Here is a 19,603-nt window from a genome sequence, read left to right on the forward strand (position 1 = left end):
GACAAGAAGTTGGAATTCGAGTCAATTGGGTGGAGAGAGAGTGTCAGACTCTCACAAGGACACAAGAGGGAACCCTATTAGAGCTCCCGTATAAATACATTAGAGGGGGGAGAGCATTGGCCGAATTTTTCCAAGCTCTCCTCCCGCTTGGCTGAACTCTCTTTTCTCTCCTCTCTCTATCTTCTTTTGTTCTTTGCTCAACATCAAGAGTTTGAGAGATAGGTTTTCGTGAAACCCTAGTTTTGAAGATTCTTCTTGCACAAGGATAATCATCCTTCCTAGTGTGCTCATTGGAGCAAGAACCATTATCTAGAGGAGGAGCAACACTTGAGGCTCTTAAGGTTAACAAATCTGTTTAGTTTTGTTATCGAAAATTTTGTTTGATATTCTTGGGATACGAAAGAATCCGAATCAATCTATTCCATTACGCATTTGGGTATGGGAAGGTTTCACTGTTTTTTATTGTTCCCACCAATACGGCGGTCATTTCACGCATCCTAGGGGTGTCAATAGGCCGGGTTGGGCTGGGCTGGGTCGGGCTTGCACTAAACCCTAGCCCAACCCTAGGAGCCTTAACTTAAACCCAAACCTAGCTCGGCCCTACCAGGGCCAAGCATACCCCCAACCCAGCCCGACCTTGCCAAAACCGTGACCAATTTGGTCACAATAGAAAAAATTTAACCATTGCACTAAAGGGACACTATTTGTATATATCTTTTAATTATATAGTATATAGTACAGGGTCGGGCTGGCCATGCCAGGGTCGAGCCCTCAACCTATGCCCGACGGCTGACACAACCCTGCCAGGGCCAGTAAAACACTAAACCCAACCTGGCTCTATTAAACACAGCCCCAGCTCAGTCCTGCTCGGGCTCAGGATGGGTTTGGGCTGGCCAGTTTTTTTTTGACACCCCTAACTTACCCCTATGTCTGGGCATATAGCATTCTCTCTCCCTTAATAACCCTATAAAAATTCCAAAATATCTGATTAATACCAAAAAATCCTATAAGTAATTAAGTACTAGAATATCATAAAAAATTATAAAAATATCTAATAAATAGCAATAAATCGATAAATACCAAACTATCATATAAAATTTTCAAAATATCCGATAGATATGATCCATATTTTTTTATTAAATTTTTTTACCATTTTCAAAATGTTTGACCTTATTTTAAATTCTAAACTGCATTGAGCTAATCATTTCCAGTCAGGTGTGGAATCTTACTTGGAATGCCAAGTCCCTTCCCAAGATTAAGGCATTTCTGTGGCGTATGTGCGCCAATGGTCTTGCTTCGGCTGTGAATTTGAAAATCCGGCAGGTTCCAATTGACACCTGCTGTTCTCGGTGTGGCACAGGGGAAGAGTCCATTGAGCATATTATCCTTTCCTGTCCCTATGCGCAAGCTATTTGGTTTGGCTCCTCGCTATCTCATAGAAGCCAAATTCAAGGGGACCTTTCTATTCACTCATGGTTACAGCAACGGTGCTCCCTCTTCTCCAAGGATAAACGAGCGACTAGGAAGAGTTTCAGCCTGGCCTCCTTCCTTTGTTGGTCAATTTGGCTCTCTAGGAATGACCTAATTTTCAACAAGATTAATCGCCCCTGTTAAGTTTATGATATTAAACATAAACAATGGAAGAGAGTAAAGGAAGAAGAAGAACACAAGTTTTACGTGGTTCAGGCCATAAGCCCTACGTCCACAGATCCAAGGCCTACACAGCCATATATTTCATTATGATCGAATGAATTTTACATCAATTGGCACCAAAATATATAAAGGGTGAATGCACAATTACAGGAGGTAAGTATAGTAGGATATTTTAGGGTATCACCATATCACCAACAATCTTGGTGATCAAACCAGGAAACATATTTGGTAGAATATCTTAGATATGTGAGATAATTAGGGAAGCCTTATCACCAGCGAATTTTGGTGGCCCGGTCATAGACCCGGTCCACCCTTATCTTCAATATAATACTCGTTAACATCCCCCCGCAAGCGAAACTGGGGATCGTCCTCAGTGAGCTTGACCCGGAAAACTTCAAAACGTGAAACAACAACATGCTTGGTGCGGTGGTGACAGTTTTGCATTGAACCAGCGTTGCATAGAGCTAGTGAGGAACATCAGTATTGCATAGAACCAACGTGTTTGGAGGCCATGATGAAGCCCTCAACCTGAGGCACGCCCCAATAAGGGACCTCAACTCAGGGCACGACTCAAGGATGGCAGGAACAAAATAGAAAGAGAGGGATAAAGTGAATAAGGTTTCGTTTCGTGGCTCAAATAGGAACCAAAGAGAAGAAGATATGGTTAGGAGTGCTATAGTAGCACATCAATGAGTCTGGAATATGGGTACGGGTGAGATGGAAAAAGAAAATTAAAAAACAAAAAAAAAAAAAGAATGGAAGAGAAATAAAAAAAAAGGGAAAAATTTAAAGTCCATTTCAAACGTTGGATTGGGTAGCCGAGAGAGAGAGAGAGAGATTGTTGCGATGTTGGAGGGATTTTAGGTTGAGATTAGAGGGAATTTAGGGGGAAAAAAATGAAAAAAAAATGAAAGTCAATTTGGGAGGGATGGGCGGTTTCAGTGGGAGGGATTTTAGAGAAAAAAGATAGATATATATATGGGAAAAGAAAAAAAGGAAAAGGAGAAGAATGGGTAGATGGGTTGAGCAAACTAAAAGATAGGAAAAAATAAAAAACGATGAATGTGGGTGGGGGATTAAAAAAGGAATAATGGTACTAAATAGGGAAGGGAAATTGGGATTGGGATTTGCGGTGGGACTGATTGGGGTATTTGGGTAAGAGTGATTTGCGGACAATTGCAGCGGTGATGACGATGCGATGAAGACAGCGGCGATTGCAAAGGCAGAGGGCTGCGATTACAACCTCAGGTAGGATAGCGTGATCAAGACCAGAAACCAGCAGCAGCAAGTGGAAGACAAAAATCGAAGAGGACCGAACCTTTAAGCTGATACCATTTTAAGTTTATGATATTAAACATAAACAATGGAAGAGAGTAAAGGAAGAAGAAGAACACAAGTTTTACGTGGTTCAGGCCATAAGCCCTACGTCCACGGATCCAAGGCCTACATAGCCATATATTTCATTATGATCGAATGAATTTTACATCAATTGGCACCAAAATATATAGAGGGTGAATGCACAATTACAGGAGGTAAGTATAGTAGGATATTTTAGGGTATCACCATATCACCAACAATCTTGGTGATCAAATCAGGAAACATGTTTGGTAGAATATCTTAGATATGCGAGATAATTAGGGAAGCCTTATCACCAGCAAATTTTGGTGGCCCGGTCATAGACCCGGTCCACCCTTATCTTCAATATACACGTTAACAGCCCCCCTTCTGAGGTCATCACCAGTGCAGAAAAACTATTCTCAGAATTCTGGTCTGTCCATTCTCTCCCTTTGGAGGCGCCTCTGCACTCCGAACAGGCGCCTAATGTTGCTGTTCTTCATTGGTCCGTTCCCCCTCCAGGTTTCCTTAAGATTAATACTGATGCGTCCTTACTTACGGGCAAAACTTTTGGTGGATTGGGCTTTATTGGTAGAGATCACTTGAGTAACCCTCTGTTTGCTGTCTCTGAGAATGTCTTTATGCCTTCCATTCGAGTTGGAGAAACTGAAGCGATAAGATCAGCGGTTCTGTTCGCCTTGGAAGAAGGTTGCTTCAGATTTATAGTCGAAGCAGATGCTCTGGACGTGATCAAGTAGATGCTCTGGACATGATCAAGTTTCTTTCAGATGCCTCTATGATTCCCCCACTGGAAGTATCTCCAATCATTGAGGATATTCGCTTTCTTTGTGCCCCACCTGTTCAGTGCAAGTTTGTGCACATTCCTAGGGATCTTAACGGCGTTGCCGATACCCTAGCAAGGAAAGGCCAGTCCGTGCGGTGTCGGAATCGTTGGTCTAATTCCACTCCTTGAATCTCTGCCTTGTGTTAGCAAGAGGCCTTGGCTTGTAACCACTTTCTCTTTCAATAAATCTTCTCTTTACCAAAAAAAAAAATTCATGTCTCTTTGTCTCGCGTGATGCTCACTACGGATGTTTCCTAGTCTTCGAGCCACATCTTGCGTCATGCCTGGCATCTTCAAATGTTCCAACTTTTTTTATTCTCTAAAATCATTGGAGGGAAGTCTTTGCATTTCATTATTTATTTAATAGCTTTTTCGTTCCACCAAACTGTTACCTCAATTTTGGCATGCAATCTCCACGATGGCATTTCCTTCTTATCTTTAGCCATAATCAATGGGATTTTATTTAATCATGTTGATCGTTTCTTCCTTGTATATATTTTCCATTCTTGTACATACCAATTATAATGTAATCATAGAGTGTATTTATATACATTAGAAGCTCGTTAAAAGATTCAAACGATGCAATTGCATCTTCCCATATCTCGTTTAATGTGGTATCAGCCTAAGAGTTTGATCTTGGTTTCTTCACCATAGTGAATGTGTTGGATTTATGTGTCCATCAAATTCAGTTCGGTCCGGTTCAATCCAGTTTTACGTTGTATTGAACCTTTATACATTTTGGTTTAATATTATCACATGCGATATAAACTTTTTGAGCATTATGTGTCTGTAAGTATTGTTTAAAATGGTAGTCACGACTAGGGTTTGGTTTGGGTACCCTTATTATATGGTCGCGCATTGGGTATGCCTAGACATGTGATGTCAATGTACGAATGTGAGTGATGAGCACATTTATGTGTGAAATCTTAGGGCATAAAACATATATTTTACCACATTGGACAGAGTTACTCGATGCTTTCTTGTGCTTTTCAGGTTTTAGGTGAATTCTTGTGAAAATGGAGGAGATGATATTAAGGAAATGTTTTTAAGCAGTTTAGAGGTGTTAATGGTTTGGATGTGTAGCCCATCGAGTCAGTTTCGCAACGGTTCAAACGACACTTGATTTCGAGTTGAAACGAAGAAGTTACGGTCGTTTTCGTAACGACGCGCGAAAATGGTCTGTAGGGGTTTATTTGTAATTATTGACAGTCGGGCGGAGACAAAGTGAAGCGAAAGTTCGGATTCCAAAAGCCTTAATGCAATAACCAGAAGTTATATTTCCTGTACCCGAAAGATTCCATTTGGAGGGCTCTGAACAGTCCAACTTCAACTTGAGATATCTTGGGCTCCCCAACTCCAAATTGGACGAAATTTGGGTCTATTTTGGGTGATTTTTTGCAAGGAATACAATGGTGAGGCCTATATAAGCACCCCATGCGCCACGTTTTCTGAAGGATAGAATGGGTATTTTATTTATTTTTGAAGGAATCCTAGTCATCACCCTTACTCTCTCTCTCCTCCAACTTCTCAAGGGCACTTCTAGAATTCTACTTGGGATAGATTTATTTTGAAAGATATTCTCTCACCTATGAAAAGTTGAAAAGTCAAAGATGCTTTGATTTTATTGCTTGGAGAAAATATTTACAAAGAAAAGGAAGCACTTGTTAAAATTGAAAGTTTACTTTTCTAGAAATAGAAGGTCTATGTAACAATCTTCTCTTCTTCTTCTTTCTATTTTTTTCCTTTTTTCTTAGGATTCAAGGCATTGTAAAAGAGGAAGGAGAAGAGAATATTTTCTTTTCTTACGGAATATTTCTCCTACACTTTCCTCTTCTCTCTTCTCCTCTCTTCCCCCTATAAATATCCCTTGCCCTCTGGGTTGTAAGGAGTGAGTTTTGTTTAGTTCAATTTTTAGTTAGTTTCTAGTTCAATTTTAATTCAGATTTTAGTGTAATTTTTAGTTTATTCGCTTAGTAAAATTTCTTTTCTTCTTCTCCTTCTAAGTTGTGATTTTTGGCTTTTATAAGTTCTAGTTTGCTTTTTGATTTTCATTTAATGGTTGTAATAGGTTTAGTTTATGCTTTAATTTCAATTTAAGTCTTCAATTGGGTTGTAATTTCTTAATTCTAGTTTAGGTTTTAAGCCTTCTAGTCTAAGTTCTTAAGTTGATGACAAGACTTGAAGATTTAGAAGAGGAGACCAAGGTAAATTTATGAAGTATTCAAGCTTTTCAGTTACATTCATGCAAACACATCCAGGTTTTACTATCTAAACTCTCAATCTCATTGTCCCTCTCCTCTATCTCTCTCTATCTTCTTCTTCTTCTCCCTCTATTTCTTTTATTTTTTTTATATGGTTGTGGTATGTGGATGCACTTTTATTCCCTTATTTCTTTTTATGTGATTATGAAGTGTGGCTGCGTTTTTGTTATTCCTTCCAATTTACGTTAGTTTGATAGGTTAGATGTTCATGTGTTAGGACGCCAATTTAATCCCTTAATTTTGTTAGATGCTTATGAGTTAGGATGCATTAATTTTCATTAGTTTCATTAGTTTAATTAGTTTAATTTAACACTTTAATTTGGTTCACTTTGCATTACTTTTAAGTTAGTTAAATAGAGTGGCGTATATCTCCTCGTGTTCGACCCGTAGCTACGATTGACCCGTACGCTTGCGGTAATTTTTAAACTCAAACAAGTTTTTGGCGCCGTTGCCGGGGAGATTATTCACCACTTTATTTTTCTGATTTTTAAGTAATTCGAAGTGCTTTAGTTTCTTCTCTTTCTCTTCTTCCTTTAAAAAAAAAAAAAGTTTTTGAAAACCTCTTCTTGTTTCTCTTCTGTTTCAAATAGTGTGCGCCCAATCTAAAGTCCTTCATATACCCAAATCCAGCCAATCTTGGTGCCCCTTGATTCGTTGGGTGGTTTGGATTGGCATGTTACTTATCTTTGGAGGTAACCACTCTTGATAACAGGAAAGCGGCATAGTGAGAGCGTTGAAAACATAAACGTATAGTAGTCCTCCACCCTACATCAGAATCCATTTGGAGTCGCCTGTAGGTGGCTCGTGAAGACTATACAGGTTCCCTTGCTGTCAACCTACATGGCAACCTTACAGCTTTGGAACCATTGTTTCCATTTTTGAAGGATAGATGCACTATCTACCTTAGGCTCCCTCTTGTTTTTAGTATTTTTTTTTTCTAATCTTTTATTTTTCTTTGAACTTTTTTTTATGGGAGACCTCAATTTGGGATAGGTGGTTAATTTAGAATAATGGGAGATACACTTCCATATAAGACTTTGGGGGAAAGATGGACCTATGCTAAGGCAACCATGATTTTGGAGGAAATGTTTAAACAGGTTAGGGAAGCCAAAAGTAATGAGATAGAGAACAATTTTGCACCACCCCAGTACAATTTTGCTCCCCAACCCAACTATGGGCTTTCGGGAAATTTTGATTGGTCACTTCCCCAGACAATCCATGTTATGGAAGGATGCCCTAATCTTTATGGGGGTAGCTATGGTAATGAGAATGTGAGTCCTCAATTTCAATACAATTCTTTTGGTACTTACAATCAGGGGTGGAGTGATCATCCCGATTTCTTGTGGGATCAATGGAATAACCAAGCTAGACCACCCAATTTCCAATATCATGGTCAGTTTGGTCCTCCAATGCCCAACCCTCCATTAAATCTCAATGGGTCACCTCTCCTTGAACCATATCACCAACCCCTTGAGTTTCAAAACATGGGTGAGGAGGCCAGACTGAATGAACTTGAGAAATACATAAATCTTCTCACAACAAGCCAAAATACCATGGAGAAGCAACTCTCTCAACTGATCACCATGGTGCAGGAGGAGGAAATTAGTACATTACCTAGTCAACCTGAACCTAGTCTATGTTACCAGATTCCTGTTCAGAATGAACCACCCCATCCCCAATTTAATGATATTGAAAGTCCACCACCCCAATTTGGGGTTAATGAGAGTCACTCCCAACAAGATGCTTTTCATGACAATTTATTTGTTGAGATTGAGTCTCCTACAGATATTAGTGAAGCAAGGTTTGATGAGCTACCTAGGGAAGTCCACCTTTTGCCTGAAATTTTTGATTTTAGTGAGCCTAGTGAATTTATTGATTTAGAATCAGATTTTCAGGATAACATAGAAACCTAGGAAATTCGATCTCCCCCTCTCTCTTTGGAAAACTTAGATAATTGTCATTTTGAGGATTCCATTGTCTCACATGTTGATTTTTCCAAACCTCCTAGGTTTGACGATTTTATTGAGGATGACAATGTTAGTCATAATGCCTTTCAAGCATATTTCCATGATCCTTATTTGGCAAACCAAGTTATGTAAAGTGCGGATAGTTGTATTGCTAGGATTGATTTGAGTAAACCTCCAATTTTTTATGATTATTTAGATGAGGTTATTCATAATCCTTTTTTATGTTTATTGTGATCCCTTTTTGGTTGGTTTTTCAAAGAATGACAGGTGTTCTACATTGCAAATGGGAGAGAAGGGAAGGATTTATGGCCTGAGTTTTAGTGCCCTCATTTTCCACTGTCCCATGAGGACAGTTTTTTCTATTGGATATTTCTCAGTTATGCTTAACTTTTATATTATTTCTCGCTTTACTAAAATTCATGGTCGAGTGTTTTCTAGTTCTGAAGCTATTTCTCCATTTATTAGCCATGGATTGAGATTTCTATTGCTGCTCTTAGCACTTTTTGTAGAGCTCATCATTCTTCATGACCCTTTTTTTTTATTATATCTGGTAAGTCCCTTCATCTCCTCCCTTGTCCTTATTCTTTCTTTTATGCATGCATTGAGGACACTGCATGAGTTAACTGTGGGGGGGGGGGGATGTTGGGTTTAATTGGTGAATTTTGATTTTGACAATAGTTTGGTTTTGTGCATATGTCTCTTTGATTGCAAAGCGAGAGAAAGAGGGAATTAGGTGTCCTAACATGCGAAATAATAAAAAATCCCTTTTCAAGGATTGTAATTAGTTTGTATCCGGTGATGGGGATTGAATTGAAAAATATGAGTGCTATTTCATTTGATGGCTAGATTACTCTATGTGTTTTATGGACCGTTTGATCTTTTGGCTAGTAGTCGAGACCAATTTGTTTGTGGCAAGGCAAGGCATGAAAGTAGAAGTGAATGAAAAAGGAAAAAAAAAAAAAAGGAACAGAAAAGAAAGTAGAATTCCTTGGGACTAGACAGGGCACTGTGCCTCATGAAGCAGGGTGACTTGATCAAAATTCCTTGGAAGGAAACTCAAAAAAAAAAACTCTTGCATCAATGTCTCAATGTCTTATGGATATATGCAAAAAACCGAAGCTACCAAGTATTTGGGTGTCTGGTGTATGCTCCACCATGTCATTCAGGGAACAGTAGTGAAGTGGAAAAAGAGTTTGTTGTTGAGAAAGAAAAAAAAAGCTTTTGCCTTAATGCCTGAAAAAGAAAGTATGGTAAAAAAAATACTCAAAGCCTAAGTCTTTGGTTCCATTGATATTATGAGTGGTTTACTTGAAGGTGAGTAATGTTCAGAAAATATGAGGAGATCCTTTAATCTTGATGCATGCTTATTACTTGAATTGATGTGGGGTGATAAAATTCAAATGTGGGGGAACCTTTGGCTCCTTTATCTTTAGTTGAACACTTTTTAGGATTATGTGCACTGTCCTACTTATGCCATGATTAAAATTTGCAGCATTCATTTACAATTGAATTTTGGGTGTATATTCACTGCAAACACCCACGAGACACAACTCGTCCACTAGGGGTAACCTAGGGGTTTAAAGGCTTGTTGCACATGCTAAGTGCAACCGTGATTCCTACGAAAGTGAGTTAGGATTTTCTGCATTCTAGGTTAGTTTTTCTTTTGCTTTACTTGAGGACAAGTAACGTTCAAGTGTGGGAGAATCTGATGAGCACATTTATGTGTGAAATCTTAGGGCATAAAGCATATATTTTACCACATTGGACAGAGTTACTCGATGCTTTCTTGTGCTTTTCAGGTTTTAGGTGAATTCTTGTGAAAATGGAGGAGATGATGTTAAGGAAATATTTTTAAGTAGTTTAGAGGTGTTAATGGTTTGGATGTGTAGCCCATCGAGTCAGCTTCGCAACGGTTCAAACGGCACTTGATTCCGAGTTGAAACGAAGAAGTTACGGTCGTTTTCGTAAAGATGCGCGAAAATGGTCTATAGGGGTTTATTTGTAATTATTGATAGTCAGGCGGGGACAAAGTGAAGCGAAAGTTTGGATTCCAGAAGCCTTAACGCAATAACCAGAAGTTTTATTTCCTGTACCCGAAAGATTCCATTTGGAGGGCTCTGAACAGTCCAACTTCAACTTCAACTTGAGATATCTTGGGCTCCCCAACTCCAAATTGGACGAAATTTGGGTCTATTTTGGGTGATTTTTCGCAAGGAACACAATGGTGAGGCCTATATAAGCACCCCATGCTCCACGTTTTCTGAAGGACAGAATGGGTATTTTATTTATTCTTGAAAGAATCCTAGTCATCACCCTTACTCTCTCTCTCCTCCAACTTCTTAAGGGCACTTCTAGAATTCTACTTGGGATAGATTTATTTTGAAAGATATTCTCTCACCTATAAAAAGTTGAAAAGTCAAAGATGCTTTGATTTTATTACTTGGAGAAGATATCTACAAAGAAAAGGAAGCACTTGTTAGAATTGGAAGTTTACTTTTCTAGAAATAGAAGGTCTATGTAAACAATCTTCTCTTCTTCTTCTTTCTATTTTTTTCCTTTTTTCTTAGGATTCAAGGCATTGTAAAAGAGGAAGGAGAAGAGAATATTCTCTTTTCTTATGGAAGGAGAAGAGAATATTCTCTTTTCTTAGGGAATATTTCTCCTACACTTCCCTCTTCTCTCTTCTCCTCTCTTCCCCCTATAAATATCCCTTGCCCTCTGGGTTGTAAGGAGTGAGTTTTTTTTAGTTCAGTTTTTAGTTAGTTTCTAGTTCAATTTTAATTCAGTTTTTAGTGTAATTTTTAGTTTATTCGCTTAGTAAAAGTTCTTTTCTTCTTCTCCTTCTAAGTTGTGATTTTTGGCTTTTATAAGTTCTAGTTTGCTTTTTGATTTTCATTTAATGGTTGTAATAGGTTTAGTTTATGCTTTAATTTCAATTTATGTCTTCAATTGGGTTGTAATTTCTTAATTCTAGTTTAGGTTTTAAGCCTTCTAGTCTAAGTTCTTAAGTTGATGACAAGACTTGAAGATTTAGAAGAGGAGGCCAAGGTAAGTTTATGAAGTATTCAAACTTTTCAGTTACATTCATGCAAACACATCTAGGTTTTACTATCTAAACTCTCAATCTCATTGTCCCTCTCCTCTATCTCTCTCTATCTTTTTCTTCTTCTCCCTCTATTTCTTTTATTTTTTTTATATGGTTGTGGTATGTGGATGCACTTTTATTCCCTTATTTCTTTTTATGTGATTATGAAGTGTGGCTGCGTTTTTGTTATTCCTTTCAATTTACGTTAGTTTGATAGGTTAGATGTTCATGTGTTAGGACGCCAATTTAATCCCTTAATTTTGTTAGATGCTTATGAAATAGGATGCATTAATTTTCATTAGTTTCATTAGTTTAATTAGTTTAATTTAACATTTTAATTTGGTTCACTTTGCATTACTTTTAAGTTAGTTAAATAGAGTGGCGTATATCTCCTCGTGTTCGACCTGTAGCTACGATTGACCCGTACGCTTGCGGTAATTTTTAAACTCAAACAGTGAGTACTCACATGTTCGATGTGTGTATTGAAAAAAAATCTACTTTGTTGATTCCCTCATGTATTACTGCCAAATGTAGGGAGGGATAGACATGAGTCACCAAGACCCTATATCTGAGGGAACTCTGTCACTGCAAAGTGTGATCGCATTCTTTGGTTCATCAATGACTGAGACTCAAGTGAGTCAAAGCCGATATTTTGGGAATACGCGAACACTTTGTGAGTGAAGGAGTTACTCAATATGGTCACCACTGTCCGATTGGGGAACACCAAGATTGAGATTGTCTGTGAATGGTCGGATCAAAATCTGGATCCAGTGCCATTTTGGAATTGGTTTTTGCAAAACCTATTTTACATAAAATAATAGATTATATATAATTATTTGATTAAAGTGTTTTGTTGAGTTTTGCAAGACCCGATCAGATATACAGACACTCTTGTGGACATGTACTATGGAATGGGGTTTGGCAGTGCTAGTGTACATGCCCTAGATTCCATAATGATGGTGTGGATTAGTGGGAGAGGTTGTACATGATAATTTATTATCTTGTAGGGAGTTATTTAGAATTTACTAAAATAATTGGTATTTATTTAATTAATGGATATGGTGCTAATTATAATTATCCGTAAACTAAAATAATTAATTAATTATATCATTCCCTATTAGATTATGCTTCTTCAATAATTAGAAAAACTTTGAGTTTAAACAGAAAAGCTAACAAGAGAGAGACTGTCAGACTCTCACTGGGATTGATCCAAGTAGGGTTTTAGAAACCCTATTATATAATCACACTAAGGGGAGGGGGCAGCCTTGGACAAATTTGGCTACCTCCCCCCCCCCCCCTCTCTCTTTTGTGATCTTTTCTTTCTCCTTCTTCTTGCTCTCTATTGTTTGAGAGTTAGGATTTTGGAAATCCAAATCTATGCTTGAAGAACTGAAGAGGATCTAGGATTAGCTTGAAGAACCTTGGCAACACCATTGGAGGTCTAGATCTGTTTACTTGGAGTGCTCATTGGAAGAAGAACCATTGTCTATTGGAGGAGCAACACTTAAGGCTCATCAGGTTAGCCAATTTATGTTAATTGCTATTGTTTTAATTTTATGATTATTCATGTGATGTGAAAGTAACCCGAATCTAATATTTTCCGCTACGCATTCGAGTATGGGATGGAATAGAGATGTATTTTCTCTATGATATGGATTCCATTAATGTTATGGGACCTCAAAGAGATGGACTGGACATTGGTTTATCATACCAAACCCTAATAGGGTCCTAGTAGGGCACCATGGGCGACCATGGAAAACCCCAAAATAGGGGTTATTCCTAGTCTTGGGGGCATTTAGGCAAACAAGTCCTAAGGCCCCTTTTATCTTTTAAAAGAGAGCGCTCAGCTCAAGATTCTCCCATCTCTTCCCCTCTAAGCCAAACCATGGAGGAGAAGAAGAAGAGAGGAAGAGGAATGGGAGGGGAAGGAAGAAGATGGAAGGGCAAGCAAGAGGGGTCTTGCTACCCTACCTTCTCTCCTCTTGCTATCCGGACAAGGATTGAAGAAAAGAAGAAAAAGGGGAGAAGGAGAGGGGAGAAGGTGGATCTTCAAGGCTGGCTGGAGTTGGGGTTTGAGCTCCACTCACCAAGGTATGTTTCCATCTCATGGTACCTCCCTCTTCTCCATCTATTCTTGAGTTTGAGTAGGTTTATTGAGGTAGAGCTGAACTAGGGTTCCATTTGAGACTCAAGGTGGAGCTTAGCCCTTGAGTGGGGCTCTATTGAGGGAGACCAAGCTCTAATGTAAGCTCCCATCAGCCACCTTGCAGCATTGGTTGCTGATTCTATGAGTTTCAAACACCAAGCCCTACATTGGACCAAAATAGGAGTTAGATCCTTATGTGATCTTTGATCCGCCATGAGGTAGGACTATGCTCTAATGACCCTAGGAAGGCCTATGACTCCCCTCCATGAACCTAAGGGCCATCCACGACCCTGAGGGCCATGTGAACTCCAGGTTTTAAGATGGAGGAGAAAACCCTAAGTGATATCGGAAAGAACCCCGACGAATACACGAAAAGAGTCACCATCGTGGTTCCGTTCGTAAGACCATCCAGTGTATATCAGTAGCTGGTTCGAGCGGAGCTAGGAACAGATTTATTCTGTTGCCTCTGTCCGTGGTTCCATTCCCTCTAGGGAATGTCTCAGGAACTGAACGGATGCACAAACAGATTCATGTGGAGCTTCCGTCCGTGGATCTGTCCCTCATATTTTGACTTGTTGGCCTGAACGGCGTTAAGGACGGACTCACAGGACTCACCTTGTTGCTTCCGTCCACGAGTCTGTCTGTGCTGTCTTGTTTGAAACCCAACTTTAAATTTGGGGGCATAACATGGGATCCCTCTACACATCTTTTAACACTTTCTCTCATGTTCTTAGACTACCCAACTCGATGGAAAGAAGGTGCACCGGTGAGATTCATGTCAACCACGCCGGATGATACCCGAGTTAGGTGAGTGGGTTTTGGGTGATTTATTTGGGCTTGAGTATCTATCAAATATTAAATAGCATGCTATTATATGATTTATAAGCATCTTGCGCATTTACATTATTTATCTTGATTGTAAACTAGTACGAATGTGATGTGTTAATGGTCACACTATTGTATCGGGTTACGGTGTCGAGTGTATTGGTACTGAAACCCTAGGAATAATTATAAAACTTGTTGACTGTCATCGTGCCCTGTATACGCCGTGCCATGCTGGTATTGGGTACTAGATGGAATGAGACATTGATGCACCTGGAATACATCTCGGGATGATAGAACTTGCATGTAGTATATCTGTGGTTAGGATTCTTGTTCCCTTATGCTATGACCCTTAGCAATGAGGGTTTATATGTTGGATAGTTTGAGCACCTGTTGTCTGTGGGGGAGAGAGGCCAGGTCAGGGGTAGTGATGGTTATTGGGGTTTGACACTGGGTGGTCTGATGACTTCGACCTACGTAGGCTCCCCTGTGATAACTGAGGTTTTATTGTGGCAATAAGATAAGTGACCCACAGTGTCTCCTGAGTTATCATAGTAGCATACACTTGACTTAGAATTGTGTACTAGGTGGCAAATAAATCTAACATGTGCATGCATCATGGAGTGGCTTCAAATTGTATGTTTGTGTATATCTGCATTCCCCTTTGCTCTCTCACTAACTTATGGAGCTAACCCCATTATGCAACCTCTTTTAGTTGATATGCAGGTAATCTCTTGATGAGCTCCTATGGATGCAAATCGAGTGGAGCCAGTGACTTGGACTTGGATGTCGCTATACACCCAAGAGTGGTGCCCTTGTGGTGTGATTTAAATCTTTACTTTTGTATTCATCTTTAGTCCTGTACAGACTCCATGTATAAACTTATGAAAATTATTGGATGGATACGAGATATAGTAACTGTAATATATATATCATTAGTAAACCAACATCGTGTATTTATTCGATTTTAAAATGATTTATGATTCCGCTGAATTTGATCTCTTTATTTTGGAATGATTCACTCCATTGGTTTATGTACCCTGACATCATCAAGCCTTGATATTGGATAGGCTACGGATCGGGACACTATATCTGTGATCCTGGTAGTATTGGGATGATACATGTTGTCCCAGTCACCTCTTTTTCTTATAATTTATCCTTTATTGGGATGGGGGCGTGACATCAAAGGTCCCTCCTCAACCTGAGAGGGGGTGTATTTATAGATGTAGAGGGGTATGTATACTCCCAAATTCTTGTCAGGATGCTGGGTTTGATCTGGATCATTGAAAAGAGCTGTCTATGCATCAATGATGGATTTATGGTCAAGATAGTGGCCATTGGGGTGTGAGCATGTGATTTATTGCCAAAAAGAAAGTTTCTTGGGGCCTACAGAGCCAATATACGCATCCAAGTTGCCAAAATCTGGTTTAATCATGAAAGGAAGTGAAATTGGAGCTAAATATGGCAAGTTTGGGCTTCTTGAATTTTGTACAGGGTCGATATTGAACTGGGGTCGACTCAATATCGAGGAGTTGTAAGGTCGACATCGAGAGACTGTTGATGAACAACAATCGACATTGAGGAGGGTAGTTTTGGATATTGGAGCGAATGCTCTAAATGTCGAAGTGAGATAGACAGTAGGTATGTTCTGCTCGACAGTGAGTGGGGATATGTCGATGTCGATGGAAAGTAGGGTCAATGTCGACTCGGGGTCTCTGAGTGTCGACTTGGACTTCGGTGTCGAGTGGGAGGATTTTGGTTACTTGGGCTAGGTTCTATGCTGGGCAAGGCTGGTTCCAAGGGGTCTAGGTCAAGGCTAGCCTTTCTAGGGGATCTTGGAGGGCTTGGAGGCTTTAGTTTTGGGCTCCAACAAGGGAAATCGACAATTGAAAAATGGATTTAGGCAGTGCACACTGACTCTACATCCATAGATACAACGGCTCTATGCCTTCGAGGGTGCTCATCATCGTCACGGGAAACCTCCAAGGGGGAAGACAAAATGAGGTGTCTACAGCCCCCATACATCCGAATAAACCCAAGTCAAGAGGACCAATGGAAGTGGATCGGTGAAAAGGGAGCTTATGCCGTTTACCCTGCTGACAGGCACTGCAGATGGAGTAGTCCTTTTCGATAGTAACAAGTAAATGAAAGTGATGAAGAATGTGATGAACAGTAAAGAGGGCAGGGTGCCCAAGCCAATTATGCCATTGAGTAATGGAAATACGTTCCCCTAAGCACGCTTGTGGAGAGCTTTTATTGGTACTTTTATTTAAAACTACTTGATAGAGTCCATCCTTAGTGCGACCTTGGAGGGGGCAGCGATCCTTCACCAAAAAATAGTTAGGGTGGAACTCAAAAGCAACATTATTATCACATGTAAATTGGGAAATAGATAATAATTTTTAGTGATGGAAGGCACATAGAGAATACTGGGAAGACGTAAATTAGAAACTGAAGAGCTACCAACGTTTTGGATACGCAAACCTGATTCATTGCCTTTTTGGACGTGATCAGAGCCTGTATGATGCAAATTATCCAGATCAGAGGTGATGTGATTCATACCGCTAGAGTCTGGATATCAGATGTCCTCCCCAGATGGGTTTGAGTATGTAGCCACAAGAGCGATATTTTACTATAGATATAGTAATCTCAAACTAGGCATGAGCACAATGTTGGGTTTTCTCACATTGAATGTCCTACTAATCTTCCCATTTCAGCAATATATCATTCATCAAATCCATTCATATGAGCATGGAAATAGTCCTAAAATGGTAGATGTTGTTAAAATTTTTGAACCAATACATATGCATCCATTTTATCTAACTGTTAGCATCCAAAGTGCGATCCATACGGAAGCGAATACAAGATGAAGATATCGATGGGAGAAGTCATTCAATAACAGAACAATGCAGGGATCGATTATTACCTAAGCCTCACAGATGCAAGACCTCCAATCGATGATAGCCCTTTCACGATCGTTCCACCCACCATGCAAGCTTTGCATTCCCCACACGGTCAAGCTATCTCCACTACACAAGAGAGAAGGAGAAAACAGTTTAGGAGGGAGAGCGAGAGCCCCACGATTTGGGTGCCTTGTGCATTCACTTGTGTGTAATTTTGCAATCCCATAATTAAATATAAATTATACCTCACACAATCCCAATTTGGTAGCTCACATAGGCAAGGCATATTGAGTTTCCTATTGGGAATCAATTACTAACCCATCTAATCTTTTCCTACAAAGAAAGATATGCACTGCTAGGGGAATCAAATATTGGGTTGAATATCCAATATTCACCCAATAAGTTTTCTTTTCTAACAATCTCCTCCATCCTACTGTAAGATCCAATCTTACAAGAGGATCATGAAAAGGAAGCCACGATCAACCGTTACTACATAAATGAATGGAGCCGAAACGAAAGGGGTTAGATCGCAATGGGATTCCACTCAGCTTCTAAGATGTTCAACATCGAAGATGCTAAGCAGACGTAATAATCAATGCCTAAGTTAAGTAATTAAAACACGCATCAGTACCCCCACAAAACAATGTTGCATGGTTCAATATAAGGCATGTGTACGAGACTGTCAAACTTCAATGAACCGATACACCAATCGAGAGATTCAATTACTTTGATTGGATTGGACGAAGGAAAAACATTTCAAACAAAATATTAAAGAAAATAGTTAATGTTTTATAAGTATATCTAAAAATCATTTTAAAAACATTTTGAAAATGTTACCGGAACAGGATTTAGGTCCAATCCTGAATAGAATACTCTCCTCAACATACTCCCAACGTATGGGCTGTGGGTTCCATGTTGGGCATCTCTTTCGAATACAGTCAGACACTGAGAATCTAGTGCACCGATATATATTCAGAGAGAGACATCAACCGTTGGTACACCAAAACTCTCAACATATGAATGTATCGATAAGGACCCCTCAGGTCAAGGGACCAATCGTGAACTACTTAAGAGATCTCATTTTTTTTATAAACTGACAGTACACCACATGTGAAATTCTCAAGTGATCTAGTCCAATGTACACACCGAATGTACACTCACATTTTTGTCTTGGAAAAATATCCTCCCTAAGCACACACAATGTGACCACCATGCCTGATGGGATGTCCAGTCCCATCCCCAGTGGTGAACAGTTTTAGGTATGAATACCTATGGACAATAACTGAGCTCAACAACTGATCATGCTAATCAAAATCAAAATTTATTAATTCAAATAGAAGGAGTTTTGTACATCAGAGCTAGTCACCCATGAACTTTACCACCATATTCACAACAAGTTTCTCAAAAATACTACGAGGCAATGCCTTAGTCATGGGGTCAGATAGGTTATCTGCAGTGTCAACCTTAGCTATGACTATGTCACCACACTGAATAATCTCACGAATCAAGTGATATTGTCGCTTCATATGCTTGTTCCTCTGATGAGCTCTTGGTTCCTTCGCTTGTGCTATAGCTCCCCTGTTGTCACATAACAATTGTATGGGTCGCTCTACTAGCTCAGGCACCACTCCTAAGTCTGTCAAGAATTTCTTGAGCTAAATACCTTCCTTGGCTGCTTCACTAGCTGCCAAGTACTCAGCTTCTGTTGTGGAATCAGGTGTTGACTTCTGCTTGGCACTCCTCCAAATCACTGCACCCCCACCAATCATAAAGACCATCCTAGAGGTAGACTTTCTGTCATCCTTGTCAGTTTGAAAATCCAAATCTGTTATCCAACTACTGACAACTAATCACAACCATATACAAGGAAGTAATCTTTGGTCCTCCTCAGGTACTTGTGGATCCCCTTGACAGCTGTCCAATGTTCTAGTGCTGGATTGGACTGATATCGACTTATAATCCCTACAGCATGACAAATATCTGGCCTGGTATACAACATGACATACATCAGACTTCCTACTGCAGAAGTATAAGGAACTCTCTTTATAGTCTCAATTTTCTCAGGAGTTTGAGGATATTGTGACTTGGATAAACCGATTCCATGTCTGAGAGGAACATTACTTCTTTTCGAATCCTGCATGTTGAACCTCTCAAGCACTTTGTCAATGTAGGTGGATTGTGACAATTCCAACATCCTCTTCTTGCGATCTCTCACAAGCTTAATCCCTAGGATGTAGCTGGCTTCACCTAGATCTTTCATTGAGAATGTTTTGGATAGCCACATCTTTACAGATGAAAGTAACTCCACATTCTTCCCAATGAGTAGTATATCATCCACATATAGGACAAGGAAACAGACGGCACCCCCACAGATTTTCTTATACACACGTAGTTCATCAATGTTTTGTTCAAACTCAAATTCCTTGAAAGTTTGATCAAAATGGATGTTCCAACTTCTGGAAGTTTGTTTTAGTCCATAAATGGACCTCAACAACTTGCATACCTTATTTTCCTCCCTTGGGCAAATAAAATCCTCTGGCTAACTTATGCATATGACCTCATCAAGATAATCGTTAAGGAAAGTGAT

Source organism: Telopea speciosissima, chromosome 10, assembly GCF_018873765.1.
Source record: "Telopea speciosissima isolate NSW1024214 ecotype Mountain lineage chromosome 10, Tspe_v1, whole genome shotgun sequence".
Classification (NCBI taxonomy): Eukaryota; Viridiplantae; Streptophyta; class Magnoliopsida; order Proteales; family Proteaceae; genus Telopea; species Telopea speciosissima.